General features: G+C 36.2%; 1 long non-coding RNA gene across 1 annotated transcript; it reads left to right on the top strand.

Annotated features, from left to right (window-relative positions):
* Positions 1–536: 536 nt before the first annotated feature.
* LOC139590229 (uncharacterized) lies at positions 537–3,008 on the top strand. The gene is made up of 3 exons (XR_011679284.1): positions 537–646; positions 1,535–1,831; positions 2,922–3,008. It is a non-coding gene; the product is annotated as an uncharacterized lncRNA (long non-coding RNA).
* The last annotated feature ends 4,576 nt before the right edge of the window (positions 3,009–7,584 follow it).

The following is a 7,584-nucleotide window of genomic DNA, read 5'->3' on the forward strand; positions in this document are numbered from 1 at the left end:
AAATGGTACTTGCAAATACCAGCCTTTGCAGAAAATTCTCTTTGCACTCAGTTACGCTTGATTCTTATTGTTCTTAATTACTCTCAAGACATCACTACATGAAATTTTCAGAGGGAATAAAGATTTCATTTATGAATTAGAAAAATTTTTCTCACCCTCCCCCCCCCCCCCACCATCCCCACAACAACTAAAATTCTCCCCCAATATTTTTAAACCAGTTCTAACGGTTATGCAGACATGAGCCTTGGAAGAGACTTTTAGCCAGTGCAGGGTATGGCAGAGGGTTGTTTGTTTTGCCATGTCAGCAGAACACTGCTTATTCAGTGGAGTCCAATAAAGGGTCTGCTTTGTAAATGGAAGTACAGCTCCCTGAGCTCTGTGTTCCCACCAGTCCCATGGTGAGCATTTGTAAATCAGTGATTTCCTGAAGTGGGAGAGAAATGAGATTCTTTTGTGAAAAAGTATGCCATAACCTATGGGAAAATTAAAACTTCCTAGTTTGTTTTATTCTCTCTGATCATGATTTCTGTTCCTGGCTAGAACTATGAGTGCAAGTAGGTGAAAAAAAACCAGAAACAAAAGATTCCAGGAGTAAAATACTGGATTGTCGATGGCAGAAGGAAGGAGAGCTGAGCTGAGATATGAGGTGAGATAATGCTCCAAGTGGAGGTGTTTGCTCATTTATGTGTTTATGTAGAGAGGGGATAGGGGAAAAAGACCAAAGCAGAGAGGGAAATAAGAATACCAAGAAGGTAAAAAGCACAAGGTAAGTGATAGTTTTAGTATTCTTAGAAGGCATTTCTCACAGATTATCAGTTTGCAGCAGAAGCAAAATCTTGGTAATATCAGCAAGCTGCACCCACACCCAGCTCATCCACCTCTTGAGACAGGGATTGAATAGAAGGATTTCCTGGAATGAAATGTGGAGAAATGTTGACCAAAACATTAATAAATGAGTGCCATGTAGTTATCAAACATACATCAGTTGTCAAAATCATCATGCACCCTGTAAACTAATTAAAATGGTTAGTGTACATTTTCATTCTTTTTATGGTAAGAGAAGAAACAGTAATACAATGAAAGGAAGATGTGCCAGAGTAAGGTCTAGAGTTCAAGCAAAATACTTGAGTGTAGTCTGTTAGCCTCAGCTTATCTGCAGTAGTCCTGAAGATATTTCTAAATCAACAAGTCTGTTCCCAATGAGATGAAAAAAGAGAGAGAAAAAGGGGGGGTGTCTAGCATGGAGGAGAGATATGGAAGATCTGATTTTTGTTCCTCTCTCACCTCTTAGCTTTTGGTGTACAATAATGATGGAGAAGTAAAAAGGTTTTCCCACATTCCCTGCTTATGTTCTTGTCACATCTACTTGGCATCTTCTCTACCTTTCATGCTGATGTATACCACATCCATGCTGCTGTTACAGTGGCCAGCAAGTGTCTGCTGCACTGGCCCTGCTCAGCTGCAGGGATGGGTGCAGCCCCTCAAGCAGCCTTGCTCCAGGCTGACCAGGGGCTCTCTTTGCCTCCCACAACAGGCACCTTGTAGGAGAGACCCTACAGCTGTGAAGACCCTTCCCTGTGAAATGCAGAGAGGCAGTGGGGCACAGCAAGGCACGGCTCCATCCACACCTAGAACTGGGAGCCAAGGTCCTCATGAAAGGATGGCATAAACCTGATTTCCCTACTTTGGATGTGATCCCTGAAATAAACCAAGTTTTCTCAGCTGTTCATGCTAAAAATTGTGCAAGTCAGGCCTGTAAATGATAATGCACCCAGAGCTTTACTTTACCCAGAGCAGTGTAGATGTAGCCATATGGCCTGGCAGAACAAGGGTAAGTACACAGAATGACTTTCAATCTACTAAATAATAATATTTCTCTCTGTACACACATTTCTTTTCTTTTCAGGGGATAATGCAACAAATTCTGTATTCTACATTGTAATATTGCTCTTTAGATATTTATTAAAAAATTTTAAACTTCTAACTTTCCAGGAAAGAGTTACTTCATTATTAGAGTTACTAGCTGTTGCTGCACATCTTGGCCTGTTTCCACAAAAATAGGAAAATAACTTTACCAGATGCTGAGGAGTCTTTTGCACAGTGGGAGCGAGTCTATCTGAAATAGTGGAACAACATGAAGAATGATGCCATCAAAAAGTGTTTCCTTAGGAAAACACTGAGACTCTTCCTTAGGGTTCAAAATGTAAATGCATATTTTTCCACTTCAGTGCTATGAAAGAAATGCTCTGTTCAAACAAGGTGATGGTAACATTTAAAAGTACAGATACCAAGTGTTTAAATATGAACTAAATTATTTTTGCTAGTCCTGACTATGAATGGAAGGTCACCTTTCCTTCTCTGCTTTCTTCCCTTTACATCCTCAATTTTTCAGAGCAAAAGTATCTTGTAACTTCTTTCTGGAAGAGGTCAAATGGCAACGACAGTACCACTATTGGTACTGAAAAATTTTCAAAATATATACAAAGGAGTATGGCATTCAGAGGATTAAATCTTCAGTTGTCAATCAGTGGTATTTTATAACCCCATTTAAATAAATGGATAATAATAGTTATGGAAAATGAAAAAAATTGGCACACTTTGTGCAATTAATAGTTTATTCTTGCTATATAATTTTTGATAATAAATTTAAATTAAAAATGGTACATTGGGCCTTTTAAATATTGTCTCTGCAAAGGAGATTTTTTTTTTAATCTCCTCCTACCATCATTTTGAAACAGCTTTTGTTCACACATTTCCTTGCTCTCATACCAAAACTCAGTCTGGATTTTAATGCTTATGTAAAAAAATCTTTCATGTTAGTCTGTAAGATGATGATCAAAAACTGATCCGCAGAATACCACAGAATTTTGTGACAGTCTGAATGGAACCATATAAGTGAATGTCAAAATTTTATTTTGTAGGATTGAAGGACTGCTAACAGAAGTAGTAATAATGAGCAAAGCACTGTAGGTTTCCTACAGTGGGATAACTGGGAAAAAAGAGGAACAGAAAGACAGTCATGCTGGATTTACATTGCATGGATTCGTGACTTCTCTAGGTTACCTGAAGTGGTATCTGAACATCTCTTCCAAAGCTGGACAGAGTGACATTGCTATTCTGAGACTGTCCTAAGCACATGTGTGAGTGGTATGCCAGTATGTCAAGCCTGGCTTCTTGAGATAATTGGAGTCAGCTTGGAAAAAAAACTGTCAGTGGAAAAGGAAGTTATTCTAAAACACATATTAAGTGCCACTACTATTTAATACACACATAATTAGAAATACTATAAATAGACACGTTAGTCTTCTGGTTGCTTCAGCTGTAGCAGAAACATTTACAGTGAATGATTGTGTAAGTCCCTCCTTGCCCAGCCATATGATAAAGGAGAAGGTTGGACATGACCTATTCATTAGCATGCTGACATTTGTATCACGAGGTTGGAGTAATGTGAGACAGATCATACCTTACGTAATGAACTCCTGAAAACCTTTTTAGAAAGGTTGGCTTATTTATTATGGAGAATCCGAGGCTGAGCCCACTGGGGAATTTGAGCAGGGATCCTGAATATGTTCCCCAATCCTCTTGCAGAAAAGAACCTCAGGAAGAGTGTTGGAAGATCAGAGCAGGATATCTTTGAAAGATTAATTACTGAATGTGGAAAAGGAGTCTTGAAGAGTATCAGTTCTTCCCTCCTCTGAAAAGTATTTCCCATGACCACCAAGATTAATCATAAGCTATAGTTCCTCTGTGTTCTGTCAACTGAAGTCTTGGAGCTTTAATTGTAGGCTGCATTATTAGAAAATAGATTACTTTGGTTGTTTGACAGATTCCTAGTAAAAACAGAATAAAAATTATAATCAACAAAATTTTGGAGATAGCATGAAGCAGAACCCCCTTCTGTTTCACTGTAAAAGTTTTATGGGATTTTTTTTTTCTATCTTGTATTAACCCATTTTCCTTTCAATTTTTTAATCCATGGTTTATACTGTGCATAACAGAATGTACTTCTAATTACTTTAGCTGTCTGTAGTAGTCATATACAGAGTATACATTTAACATCTTCAAACCTGTTTGTTAAAGAATATTTGTTAAATCAAATTTTTAACAACGTAGTCATTAAAATACACTACATTGTTTCCTTTCTTCTAATGATGAATAGTTAAATATAGCACAGTTACAACATCAAACATCTGAATAATAAAAGATCTAAATTAGTAAACTAAATTATACAAAGACATGGAAACATCTGTCTCCCATTGTATAAAGCATACTTGCTTTGAAAAAAAGAGCTATCAAATCCTAAAGTTGTAGTTTGGGATAGAGTGTATTATTTTTTTCACAGTATGGATCAGTTAATAAAAACAACATGCATATTTTTCTGAGTCAGAATCTTTTTTGCTGTCAATTAAATCTGATTTTTAAAGTAAATTTAAATCTGAAAATATTGTCCTGTAATTATACTTAGGGCTTATTTGCCTTTGAATTACAGGATTTCCTGCAAGGAAGAAAACAGTATTCTTGAAAAACATTTTTGGTTTTGAGCAACAAGTCCAAACTTTTCCAGCACCTATAGGTCTCAGGTTAAATAATGCCACACCTGAAAAATGGTACAAAATGATTCAAGGGATGTATTAGAAGGGAAAGAAGGTCAAGAAAATTAACAGTGAACATGCACCAGGTCCATTTTTTCCCCCTTCTCATTCCCTAACTGATTAAAAAGTTGGATCTTGAACTGTTCCTACATGTTTTTAAATTCTTTAAAATCCTACTGTTCTTGTCCTTGAAAATCATCTTTTTATTGAGTTTGTATGAAAATTTCACAAACTTCTGAGTATTGAATAGTCAAATTGATGTCTTAAGGCAAGATTAAACTCAAGTTTACAATAGGATTTATCTTATTCACTTTATAAAAGGATTTAAACTTTAATTAACATGGAGTAGGAATGAGTGTAGAGCAAAGTAATGTCTCTGCAATAATAAGTCACACAAATTCTAGGACAAGGACTAGTCCTTGATCTTACGGCTCCAAAACATGGGTTTCTAACCACCCAGGTAAATGTCACATCTTGGTAAAATGCTGGTTTCAAAAGGACTCTCATGTATTCAGAAGGCTGAAGACAATCATGTGAAAAAATCCACCAGTTGTGTGCCACTAAAGTTATTTCCAAAAACAAAACCACTTTAAATTAACAGATTTAGAATTTGAACTTCAAGGTGGAGGTGTCCTGAAGAGAAAAGCTCTGTTTAATTGTTACATATTTGCTTTACACATAATGAGCAAGTAATTGTTCAAGAAATGAAGCTTTGTGGAAAGTTTGAAAGGTTAATAACTGAGTTTCAGCATTTCAAAAGAAGTCAGGGAAAGAGAAAAGAACAGAATCTTAATCTCTGAAACAATAAACCTTTGTGTTACCCAGGAAGTCTCAGTGCCTTCTTGCTAATAGCTTTAACATCTATACCCATGCAAATATAAAAGCAAGCTGAACATAATCTCTTTTCTCTAAGTACTTGAACTTATACATTATAAAATAACTTTTTATGTGGAAAGAATTAGGAAGCACAGGGGGTTTTAGATGTGGGGTTTCTCCTAAACACTCATCAGAGTAACATTTAAGCAGCAAAACAGTATTTTAATGAGTAGTCTCTCTGGAAATGTGTAAATAAGTTTGACCTTTCTTTTTTAGCTTGTAATTTTCTTTAAATAGTTCTACAAATAAATGTTTTGATTGTATTTAGTAAACTTAGCTTTTTGTAATTAATAGTCTTTGTTAGGAATAATACCATGTCTGAGCTTAGCATGTTAATTTATTAATACAGACCGAGTTTTAACCAAGAACTTTATTTGTAGGATCTCTAACAAAAGAGATCACATCTGTGATACATCATCCTATATAGAGACAATTGGGCTTTGTACATCAGGAGTGAAAAAGAAAGTGTCTTTTTATTTAAATATTTTCATTAGCTGGAGTTCACAGTAGCATCTCAACACTATGAGAGCGTGAAGGAAGGAAGATCCTATATGTATTAACTATAGGAGCCGTATCTCACTCTTCCCTATGTTATATCAATGTCCATAATTATGATAAAAGTCAGTTTCACATGAGTACCAGGTCGGTTGGTACTCAGAGATGAAATAGACTTTTTAATCTACACCCACAATGTGGTTTGCACCTGAGTCATCTTGGACTTTCTCTGCTTTTCAAGTAACCCAGCTGTATGTAGTAATCAATAATTTAATTCATAGATTTTATTGTTGTTTTTTTAGTCTCTTCATAGGGAAGAAGTTGCCATCCATTGTTTTAGGCATAGGCTTCTCCCCATCTTGCCATGATCCTGCCTTTTATTGGAACAGGATTTATATTTCATCTGAAGATGAAGCAGAAATTTTATTGATGTGTGATGTATGATGTGTGATGGTTGGCTTGCAGAAAATGTATTTTGTTTTATTAATGGCAGCTGCATACAAGGACAGCATATGACTTCATCCCCTCCACAGTATAAAACAATTTACCATAACTTAAAGATAGGTTCACTTAATAATTTTGCTTTCAGTTTTAAGGCAAAGTTTTCTCTCCCCTGTTAGCATTAGCTTCTAGCATTTTTGATACATCTGTATTTCAAATACTTCTGCCAAAAAAGTTTAAACAGCAAAGCTTCTCTTAACTTCAGAGAACATCTTTTCCCCTAGTAGAAGTTAGTAATTATGATAAATGGATGTACTTACACGTACTCTCATTTAACAGAAGGGCTTTCTAAATTCACTGTCTTCACATGAGCAATTTACTTGTCACTGTCATCTTCAGGTTTATCTAACTGGGGTTTAATCTATTCAATTGTAGGAATAGCTGCGAAACTTATTTCTGAATTTGTAGTGTGGGATTCAGAGATTCTTTTGCTAATAAAAAGCATTTTGCCTTGCAAATTAAGGGCAAATAATCTTGGGGACATAGGCCTCAAATAGATAAAGATGAATGTGACTTTGACTTTTGTTAGCAGTTGAATTTCATCCACACTGAATATTAAGACTAGCAGTAAGACAATTTAATTCTGAGGGCTTGTCAGATTTAGGAGTGTACCTCTACAGCACAGTGGAGCACAGCACAGAGATACTTCTACTTTCTTATGGATGCCCAGATTCTGGAACACAGTTTACCACTACCAGACTGTTTCAGGACCTTAGCTCTGCCTGACTCTAGGTTATGTGGATGATTTAGATCAGGTTTACACTGGCACTGAAAGGGGTCTATCACATGGTAGAGATACACTTTTAATCCTTTTGCAATTGCTGTGTCACTGAGCAAACCTTATGTAATACACAGATTCTACTGTCTTGTCCCTTTTAACCTGGAAGGCATCTGACATGTCTCTGGAGGTTGCCTGGGACATTGACCAAAACTCCCTTGCACTGAACAATTGTACTTAAACACTGAACTGCACTGTGGTTACTGCCTGATAGGATGATAGCAAACACTACTTTAAATAATAGTTTAAATTGAAAAAATTGTGGTAAGAGTGCCTGGTCTTGCACAAGAAACCTTAAGCATTAACAGTGATTATCAGTCCTCATAATGTCCTCCCCACCTG

Source organism: Agelaius tricolor, unplaced genomic scaffold, assembly GCF_023055355.1.
Source record: "Agelaius tricolor isolate 1412-34295 unplaced genomic scaffold, bAgeTri1.0.p SCAF_1, whole genome shotgun sequence".
Lineage (NCBI taxonomy): Eukaryota > Metazoa > Chordata > Aves > Passeriformes > Icteridae > Agelaius > Agelaius tricolor.